Raw genomic sequence first — 11,557 nt, 5'->3', positions numbered from 1 at the left:
ATTGCAGTTTTGAGTTCTTCTAGGTCGAAGGGTTTGGTTTGAGGGCTGGCTGATTGTGGTTGGTCTGATACCACTGTGCGATGGTATTCTCCTGTGGGTCGTGGCGGTGTTGGTTACGACTGTTGGCCACCAGTTGTGATGCAACAGAGTTCGCTGTGACCGTTGTGAATTATGGGTGGCTCCCTGAGGTCCTTGATCGCCATTGGGTCCAACAGTGGTCATTGAAGCGTGCACACACATGCACACATGCACCTACACACACAGGGGCACATGCGTATGCACACCTGGACCTTTAAATGAACAACAACACAAAAACTAAGGCACTGGTGTCGGACTTCTGGTTTACCGGAACGGGGTTCAACTCCCTGCAGTGCCCTGCTCAATGTGTTGTATTTCATTCATTGGTCCATGGTCTCAGGTCATTGAGCGGCGCGCTATAGTGTGCGATTCTTCATCATTGTTGAGGATTTTTTAAAGGTGAAAATCAAGGAAAAGCAAAAGGCTATAGTCCATGGTCACGGACCGCATACTGGTCAAGGTCATTTATACTGGTGAAGATCATTTACTAGTCTTCTAAAGGTCATTTATACTGGTGAAGATCATTTACTAGTCTTCTAAAGGTCATTTATACTGGTCAAGGTCAATTACTAGTCTCATGAAGGTAATTTATACTGGTCACAGTCATATACTGGTCACGGTCATTTCTACTGGTGAAGGTCATTTATACTGGTCAAGGTCATTTGTACTTGTCAAGGTCATTTATACTGGTCAAGGTCATTTACTAGTCTTATTGAAGGTAATTTATACTGCTCAAGGTCATTGATATTGGTCAAGGTCATTAAGTGGCACGCTATAGTGCGCGATTCTTCATTGTTGAGGATTTGAAAAAAGGTTAAATTGCAGAAAAGCGAAAGGCTAAAGTCCATGGTCACGGAGGGCATACTATAGTATGTTGTTTTTCTTTTTTTTGGTGGTGTGCAGGCTCCATCCAATAACTACACCAGTTGTGATGCAATAGAGTTTGCTGTGACCGTTGTGAATTATGGGTGGTGTGGTCTTTGCCAAGACGGTGGATTGTGGCCCATGCCTTCCTGCTGTTATTTGTCATGTTGGTGTTCTCTATATCTTTTCGTCCTGGGCATGACGTTAAACTGTTCCGTTAGAGAGGACCGGCGACCCTCGAATGTAAACAGGTGTTGGGACAGGGTCAGGTGTTGTCTTGATGCATCCTATGATGATGCCACAGGTGTCATTTAGGGCTGTGTCGACCAATTTGGTGTGACGGGATAGGCTTGTAGGTGATGCAGAGGAGGGAAATGGGTCGGTAGCTCTTTGGGGATAATGGGTCTTTGCCAGGTTTAGGGATTGCAACCACTTTGGCCTTTTTCCAGACAGAAGGGATGGTTTTCTGTGCTATGCATGTGTTCAGCATCCCCACAAGCCAGGTCTTTCCGTTAGGTCCCAGGTGCTGTATCATTTCTGCTAGTAGGTCATCAATCCCTGCTGCTTTTCCGGGTTTCAACTTTCCCATTGCAGTTTCACGTTCTTCTAGGTCGAAGGGTTTGGTTTGAAGGCTGGCTGATTGTGGTTGGTCTGATACCACTGTGCGATGGTATTCTCCTGTGGGTTGGTGGCGGTCTTGGTCACAACTGGTGGCCAACAGTTGTAACCAACACCGCCACCGACCCACATAGAATACCATCGCACAGTGGTATCAGACCAACCATAATCAGCCATCACTCAAACCAAACCCTTCGACCTAGAAGAACTTGAAACTGCAATGGGAAAGTTGAAACCCGGAAAAGCAGCAGGGATTGATGACCTACTGGCAGAAATGATACAGCACCTGGGACCTAACTCAAGGCCCTGGCTTGTGGGGATGCTGAACACATGCACAGCACAGAAAACCACCCCTTCTGTCTGGAAAAAGGCCAAAGTGGTTGCATTCCCTAAACCTGGCAAAGACCCATTATCCCCGAAGAGCTACCGACCCATTTCCCTCCTCTGCATCACGTCTTTCTTATACCTGTGGTGTGCGGGCTCCATCCAATACCTACACTAGTTGTGATGCAACAGAATTTGCTGTGACCGTTGTGAATTATGGGTGGTGTGGTCTTTGCCAAGACGGTGGATTGTGGCCCATGCCTTCCTGCTGTTATTTGTCATTTGTCATTATGGTGTTCTCTATATCTTTTCGTCCTGGGCATGACGTTAAACTGTTCCGTTTGAGAGGACCGGCGACCCTCGAATGTAGCCACGAAAGGAAACTGTGTGTGTGAGGTGTTCTCTATCATTTCATTCCAGACTTCACTGTCTATCTCCTGTGTTTTCCATTCATCTTGAGCGTTACACAGTCGTCTGATGTGCGGGGGGAGGTGCCGGCTAGCGCATAAAGGCACGGACGGGACAGGTGTTTTCTTGACCCATCCCGTGATGATGCGACAGGTGTCATTTAGGGTTGTGTCGACCAATTTGGTGTGACGTGATCGGCTCCAGCTTGAGCAGGAATACTCTGCTGTAGAGAAAGACAGGGCCATGGCAGTTGCACGGATTGTTTGTGGGTCTGCGCCCCACTTGGGAGTTCACTCGTTTTCACAGGATGTTATTGTGGGTGTTGACCGTGGCTTTTGTGTTCTCCAGGTGTTTTTTTGAAGAAGAGTGCCCTGTCCAGTGTAACTCCAAGATACATGGGGTGGGTATGGTTGGAGAGTTTGTGACCATCCCAAGTGACGCTCAGTTCTTTTCTCGCGTCTCGGTTCCTCAGGTGGAAGCTGCATAGTTGGGTTTGTGTGTGTCTTTCTTTTTCTGTCTTTCTTTCTTAGGACGGAGATCAAGGTAGACGCCATAGGAAGGCTCAACACTAGCCGATGCCCCTAGAGATCCATCCCAAAGCTTCCCTCAGGGAGCACAGCAAGCCAGCTAGCCAGCAAGCCTGCCCAGTCAGCCAACGCAGCCAGTCAGCTCCGCCAGTCAGCCAGTGTAGAAAGTCAGGCTGCCAAGCCAGAGCATATCAGCCCTTGCAGTCAGCCATTGCAGCCATACCAGCCTTGCTCAGTAAGCTCAGCCAGGCCTCTCTTGAGGCCTGGCTCTCTGTCTGCCTGGCCCGGTCTGCCCTGCCCTGCCTTGCAGCAACAGAACCAGCCTTGCTGGAAAGCCAGCCAGCTCAGAATGCGAGCTGAGCAAGCCAGTGCAGCAGCAAGCCCAGACTAGGTTACCGCAGCCTTACTGTGCAGCCACAGCCACTCAGTCTAGACCAGCAGGAGCTGGCCAGGCTCCAACCCTTGCAGCGCAGCCGTAGGCCGGATAGTCCCCCTGCCTGCACTTTGTTGCCTTCCTGGCCTGTCTGCCTGCCTAGGCGCCTCGGTCTTCCTGTCTGTCTGCCTTGGCCTGCCAGTCTGAAACTGGTTTAGACTAACTGCGTGCTTGCCAGCTGCGCTGGCTTGCTGAGCTCGTATTCTGAGCTGGCTGGCTTGCCAGCAAGGCTGGTTCTGTTGCTGCAAGGCAGGGCGGGGCAGACCGGGCCAGGCAGACAGAGAGCCAGGCCTCGAGAGAGGCCTGGCTGAGCTGACTGAGCAAGGCTGGTATGGCTACAATGGTTGACTGCAAGGGCTGATGTGCGCTGGCTTGGCAGCCTGACTTTCTACACTGGCTGACTGGCGGAGCTGGCTGGCTGCGTTGGCTGACTGGGCGGGCTTGCTGGCTAGCTGGCTTGCTGGACTCCCTGAGGGAAGCTTTGGGATGGATCTCTAGGGGCATCGGCTTGTGTTGAGCCTTCCAACGGCGTCTACCTTGATCTTCGTCCTAAGAAAGAAAGACAGAAAAAGAAACACACACACAAACTCAACTATGCAGCTTCCACATGAGGAAGGCAGGCAGGCACGCAGGCAGGCACAAGCTGCCTGCGTGCTTGCTTCGCCCTCCAGTTGCTGCTCCAGTTATTTGTTTTCCCTCAAACCCATCCTCAATGTGTTGGGTGAGGTTGAGCTCTGTCCAGCACAGGAGCGGCCGGGACGGAAACCAGCTTGGTCTTTATTCAGCTTGGTATCTATGAGTGGCATGAGGCGTTGGAGTAGCAGCCTCTCTTGTAGGTGATGCAGAGGCGGGACATGGGTCGGTAGTTCTTTGGGGATAATGGGTCTTTGCCAGGTTTGGGGATTGCAACCACTTTGGCCTTTCTCCAGACAGAAGGGATGGTTTTCTGTGCCATGCATGTATTAAGCATCCCCACGAGCCAGGTCTTTGCGTTAGGTTCCAGGTGCTGTATAATTTCTGCCAGTATGTCATCAATCCCTGCTGCTTTTCCGGGTTTCAACTTTCCCATTGCAGTTTCGAGTTCTTCTAGGTCAAAGGGTCTGGTTTGAGGGCTGGCTGATTGTGGTTGGTCTGATACCACTGTGCGATGGTATTCTCCTGTGGGTCGGCGGCAGTGTTGGTTACGACTGTTGGTCACCAGTTGTGATGCAACAGAGTTCGCTGTGACCGTTGTGAATTATGGGTGGCTCCCAGAGGTCCTTGATCCCCATGGGGTCCAACAGTGGTCATTGAAGCGTGCACACACACATGCACACATGCACCTACACACGCACAGGCGCACATGCGTATGCACACCTGGACCTGTAAATGAACAACAACACAAAAACTAAGGCACTGGTGTCGGACTTCTGGTTTACCGGAACGGGGTTCAACTCCCTGCAGTGCCCTGCTCAATGTGTTGTATTTACATGGTTCATTGTTCCATTACTTAGGCCATTAGTTTAATAAGATATGATATATATGATATGGTACTTTATTGTCAGTTCACACTGAAATTTATCTTGCAACACAGCAGCCAAGTATGCAGAACACATATACACGCATTTGACATAACACAAACAACAAGACAATTGACATACATAAAGACATGAAGACAAGAGCAATATCCACCGCTTAGATTATCCTGTGGCTACTACAACTCCTGATTAAACCCTTTTCTATTTATTAAAGAGCTGGAGAGACAGGAATATTCCTGTTACTGAACACTTAACACTTTTACTGAACACACACTATAGCAATTATTACTGTCACAATAACTTTGTAATGCTACTGATGTTATGTTAGACTATATTTACATCAATATGTCTGGGTCCCCACCTACTCGCTCAGGGTTGACGCGTCACACCTGCAGTGATGGGAGGGGCACCAAAATGTGGTGTTTTGATTGGTTAATGGGGGCACTCCCTTAGTATAAAAGTGTATGTTTTGTGTACACATGACCTGATGAAGATCAAATAGATCGAAACGTTGTCAGTATTTCAATACAGAACGTCTTTCTTATACCTGTGGTGTGCGGGCTCCATCCAATACCTACACCAGTTGTGATGCAACAGAGTTTGCTTTGACCGTTGTGAATTATGGGTGGTGTGGTCTTTGCCAAGACGGTGGATTGTGGCCCATGCCTTCCTGCTGTTATTTGTCATGTTGGTGTTCTCTATATCTTTTCGTCCTGGGCATGACGTTAAACTGTTCCGTTCGAGAGGACTGGCGACCCTCGAATGTCGAATGTATAGTTGGGTTTTTGATGGGTTGGGTTTCAGGTGGTTGTATTGTAGTAGCTTGACATTTCTTTGAGGGCACTTTCAAGGACAGACTCAATCTTCTGGAAGTCTGCTTGTTGGGTTGTAATGCAGAGGTCGTCGGCGTAGATGAAATGCTGGCATTAGGCATTGGGTAGTGGCTGGTCGTTTGTGTAGATATTGAAAAGGAGGGTGGCGAGCACGCTACCTTATGGGAGGCCGTTCTTTTGGGCTTTCCATTTACTCCTCTGGTCATTTAACTGGACATAGAAGCGTCTGTTTTTGAGGAGGCTTTTCCTGACCATTGTGCGGTGTTGGACAGTGTCGTAGGCAGCAGAGAGATCTCTGAATGCTGCTCCAGTTATTTGTTTTCCCTCAAACCCATCCTCAATGTGTTGGGTGAGGTTGAGCTCTGTCCAGCACAGGAGCGGCCGGGACGGAAACCAGCTTGGTCTTTAGTCAGCTTGGCATCTGAGTGGCAACGAGGCGTTGGAGTAGCAGCCTCTCATAGAGCTTGTGATGCAGAGGAGGGAAATGGGTCGGTAGCTCTTTGGGGATAATGGGTCTTTGCCTGGTTTAGGGATTGCAACCACTTTGGCCTTTTTCCAGACAGAAGGGATGGTTGTCTATGCTATGCATGTGTTCAGCATCCCCACAAGCCAGGTCTTTCCGTTAGGTCCCAGGTGCTGTATAATTTCTGCCAGTATGTCATCAATCCCTGCTGCTTTTCCGGGTTTCAACTTCCCCATTGCAGTTTCAAGTTCTTCTAGGTCGAAGGGTTTGGTTTGAGGGCTGGCTGATTGTGGTTGGTCTGATACCACTGTGCGATGGTATTCTCCTGTGGGTCGGTGGCGGTGTTGGTCACAACTGGTGGCCAACAGTCGTAACCAACACCGCCACCGACCCACATAGAATACCATCGCACTGTGGTATCAGACCAACCACAATCAGCCAGCCCTCAAACCAAACCCTTCGACCTAGAAGAACTCGAAACTGCAATGGGAAGGTTGAAACCCGGAAAAGCAGCAGGGATTGATGACATACTGGCAGAAATTATACAGCACCTGGGACCTAACGCAAAGACCTGGCTTGTGGGGATGCTGAACACATGCATAGCACAGAAAACCATCCCTTCTGTCTGTAAAAAGGCCAAAGTGGTTGCAATCCCTAAACCTGGCAAAGACCCATTATCCCTGAAGAGCTACCGACCCATTTCCCTCGTCTGCATCACCTACAAGCTCTATGAGAGGCACTAACATTTCTGAACAGACTATATTTACATCAATATGTCTGGGTCCCCACCTACTCACTCAGGGTTGACGTGTCACACCTGCAGTGATGGGAGGGGCACCAAAATGTGGTGTTTTGATTGGTTAATGGGGGCACTCCCTTAGTATAAAAGTGTATGTTTTGTGTACACATGACCTGATGAAGATCAGAACGTCTTTCTTATACCTGTTGTGGTCTCAGGTCATTGAGTGGCGCGCTATAGTGCGCGATTCTTCATCATTGTTGAGGATTTAAAAAAAGGTGAAAATCAAGGAAAAGTGAAAGGCTATAGTCCATGGTCACGGACCGCATACTGGTCAAGTTCATTTATACTGGTGAAGATCATTTACTAGTCTTATGAAGGTCATTTATACTGGTCAAGGTCATTTACTAGTCTCATGAAGGTAATTTATACTGGTCACAGTCATATACTGGTCACGGTCTTTTATACTGGTGAAGGTCATTTATACTGGTCAAGGTCATTTTGTACTTGTCAAGGTCATTTATACTGGTCAAGGTAATTTACTAGTCTTATTGAAGTTAATTTATACTGCTCAAGGTCATTTATACTGGTCAAGGTCATTTACTAGTCTTAGTGAAGTTCATTTATACTGCTCAAGGCCATTTATACTGGTCAAGGTCATTTACTAGTCTTATTGAAGTTCATTTATACTGCTCAAGGTCATTTATACTGGTCAAGGTCATTTACTAGTCTTATTGAAGTTAATTTATACTGCTCAAGGTCATTTATACTGGTCAAGGTCATTTACTAGTCTTATTGAAGTTCATTTATACTGCTCAAGGTCATTTATACTGGTCAAGGTCATTTACTAGTCTTATTGAAGTTCATTTATACTGCTCAAGGTCATTTATACTGGTCAAGGTCATTTACTAGTCTTATTGAAGTTAATTTATACTGCTCAAGGTCATTTATACTGGTCAAGGTCATTTACTAGTCTTATTGAAGTTCATTTATACTGCTCAAGGTCATTTATACTGGTCAAGGTCATTTACTAGTCTTATTGAAGTTCATTTATACTGCTCAAGGTCATTGATATTGGTCAAGGTCATTAAGTGGCATGCTATAGTGCGCGATTCTTCATCATTGTTTAGGATTTGAAAAAAGGTGAAAATCACGGAAAAGCGAAAGGCTAAAGTCCATAGTCTCGGAGGGCATAAAAAAATGTGTGGTGCTATACAGGCCGTCCTGGAAAATTTGGGACAGAGGTTCATCGTTGGCATCCAGGGAGTGTGTGTGCAAAATTTGGCATCGACCGGGTTAATGGTGCCGGAGATTAGCTGTTAACAAACTGACGGACACACACACAGACACACACACACACACACACACACACTCAGAGTGCAAAACATACTCTCTCCCCATGGCTTTGGCCTGGTGCCATACCGTAATTAATCATTGCCTACAATGTAAATTGTGAAATTACTTTACTGTTAAAATGCAAAATTTACATTTCAACGAATGGACCTCGTAAAACAAAACAAAAACCAAGGCACTGGTTGTGGTACTTCTGGTTTACCGGAATGGGGTTCAACTCCCTGCAGTGCTCTGCTCAATTTGTTGTATTTACATGGTTCATTTGATTCAAGGTTCATTAATGTGCTCAGTGGCGTAAAGTACATTAAAGTACACTTTTGAGGGAAATTGGACTTTTATACTGGAGGGTTTGCAATAGTTTTCACTACGTACATCTCAGAGACAAATATAGTACCTTTACTCCACGACAATTATTTGACAAATTTAGTTAGTTTACTTTGCAGATTTTTTATTATTATTACAAAACATACATTGACCACTTCAGCCCTTCAGTAAAATATACATTTTGGCCTTTTTAAAATACCGGACCTACAAATGCATTGTGAGCTTGTAGATCTGCTATTTTCAAAAGATTTGTACACATTGAATACATTTGAAAACTTGTAAAATGGGACTTTCTAATCTACAAAATGAGTATACTTTCTATACTTTTGGCTCCACAGATGAACTTTGTTTTCATAGTCAGTAGACATGAATTATAACACAAACACTAGCATCTCTATATACCAGGGGGGCGAACATTCAACCAATTATAATACAAACACTAGAAAAAGTGCCCTTCTGGGCACAGGTCTCCACCAGGATGAGCAGATGTGAAGAATTCCAGGCAAAGGTTTTTCCTTGGCCTCTAGGGAGTTGGCATAGAAAGTTATCCACAGATCCGTGCAGTTAGAGGTAAAAACACTTTTCGGCCAGTTATAGCGCCACCTTGAGGCTGAGTTGAAATTGTTCATGTGGCATTTCGTCCTCGGCCTAGTGGGAATGTGGGTGCACAATTTCACGGAAATCACGCGATGTGTTCATGATTTGCAGCATTTTGTTTGAAACTGAGCACTCCTGTGAACTTTGGAAGCCAATCTTAACCAATCAGGATGGAGTCTGAGAAATCTGAAAGACTGGTTTCGTTGAATGGCTCTAGAGAGACTGTGTACCAATTTGCGTGATGTTTGGACAAAATCTGTAGGTGTACTGTGCAAAAACTTGTTTTGCACAAAGCGGCCTCCTGGTGGCGCTATAAAGAGCAGATGTGAAAAATTCCAGGCAAAGGTTTTTCCTTGGCCTCTAGGGAGTTGGCATACAAAGTTATCCACAGATCCGTGCAGTTAGAGGTAAAAACACTTTTCGGCCAGTTATAGCGCCACCTTGAGGCTGAGTTGAAATTGTTCATGTGGCATTTCGTCCTCGGCCTAGTGGGAATGTGGGTGCACAATTTCACGGAAATCACGCGATGTGTTCATGATTTGCAGCATTTTGTTTGAAACTGAGCACTCCTGTGAACTTTGGAAGCCAATCTTTTTTTTTTTTAAGATATTTTTTTGCGGCTTACGCCTTTATTGATTTTTTAAGGGATAGAAAGTAGGCTGACAGGAAACGGGAGAGAGATGGGGGGATGACATGCGGTAAAGGCCGTGTCGGGTCCGGGAGTCGAACCCGCGGCACACCGCGACTGGATCACCAGTCCGGTGCCCGGACCGTTACGCTACGGCCTGGGCCTGGAAGCCAATCTTAACCAATCAGGATGGAGTCTGAGAAATCTGAAAGACTGGTTTCGTTGAATGGCTCTAGAGAGACTGTGTACCAATTTGCGTGATGTTTGGACAAAATCTGTAGGTGTACTGTGCAAAAACTTGTTTTGCACAAAGCGGCCTCCTGGTGGCGCTATAACAGGCCGTTCTGGAAAGTTTGGGGCAGAGGTTCATCGTTGGCATCCAGGGAGTGTGTGTGCAAAATTTGGCATCGACTGGGTTAACGGTGGCCGAGATTAGCTGCTCACGGACACACGGACGGACACACACACACACACACACACACACACACACGGACGGACACACACGGACGGACACACACACGGACGGACGGACGGACGGATGGAGTGCAAAACATACTCTCCCCCCATGCCTTCGGCCTGGTGGAGACAATAAATCATACAATTAAAAAAGTAGAAAATACTTTTTTATAGGGGCCAGTTTCGAATTGCAGTTGCCCGTAAGTGCTCTTTGAGAGCAGTTTTGAAGGAGTCTAGGGATTCACATTTCTTAATGGCTGTTGGTAAGGCGTTCCACATTTTAGTGGCATAGGAGCACAATAATAACCCCTGGCAAAGTTGGGCAAGCTGATAATGTGGGTGCTTTCTTTGCACCAAGTTTTCTATTTAATAGGTTACTCAAGCCAACCAAAAGTATGATTTACTTATAATCTCGTCAAATAACACCCTTTCTATGGCCTTGCCTTGATGTGTTTGTTCATGGTCTGAGTCACTCTCTCTTGAACTTTCTGTTAAATTCTCAAGGCCATTAAGTGCAGCTACAAAACATGTAGACATTCTACTGTGTTTCCTCCTGTCGTGAACATGATGACCTTGAATGATTTTGTTATGCATTACCTGGGGTGGTTGAGCGGGTCAGGCTCAGCCTCATCTGAAACGAGGAGAGTGAACAATTACATGTGTTGAGGACAACAGACATACAGATGGTTGCCTGCCAATCATGACAATGTGGATGACATGCTGCAGGTTCTCTACATACACCTATAGTAGGCTAAGTAAATACTATTTGTATGTGTAAAATAAAAATAAAAGCATGATTAGTCATCCTTATTTAATTTCAGTCATGTCAATATCACAAGTTCACAACACCTACTCTAGGTCTCAAAATACCTAGAAAGATATCAACTATTTTAAATTGAAGACATGGCAGGACAGTGGAAACATAGCCGCAATTTGCAACTCTAGATTTCTTTTTACAATGGGTTGAATCTAGAGTTGCAACAAGCTCCATCCACTTCCTATTCATCATTTTTTGTTTGTGATCTGCTTTGTCTTAAATGACGTTAAACTCACCAACTTTGCAGCTGCAGTCCAAGCTTGAATTATCCTCTTTCAATCTGCCGAGCTAGTTTTTCATAAAAATCCACCGTAGAGATGTTATGAGCTACTTTCTGTCAAGACATCCTCTGCAAAGGATTATTTTTTTAAGTGTTGCAGTTTGGAAGCACTCGTTTCTGTTAACGGGTTGCGCTGCTGCCTCCTGCATTATGTGCAAATTCGAAACAGGTTGAACGCAGGGCCGTTCAGTGACATACGACGAGTGCTTCCAAACTCCAGCACTTAGAAAAATAATCACTTGCAGAGGATGAGACAGAAAGTATAGCTCATAACATCTCTACGGTGGATTTTTATGAA

The sequence above is a fragment of the Protomyctophum parallelum genome (assembly GCF_964188405.1).
Source record: "Protomyctophum parallelum genome assembly, chromosome: 7".
Taxonomy (NCBI): domain Eukaryota; kingdom Metazoa; phylum Chordata; class Actinopteri; order Myctophiformes; family Myctophidae; genus Protomyctophum; species Protomyctophum parallelum.
This window is presented reverse-complemented; position numbering follows the sequence as displayed.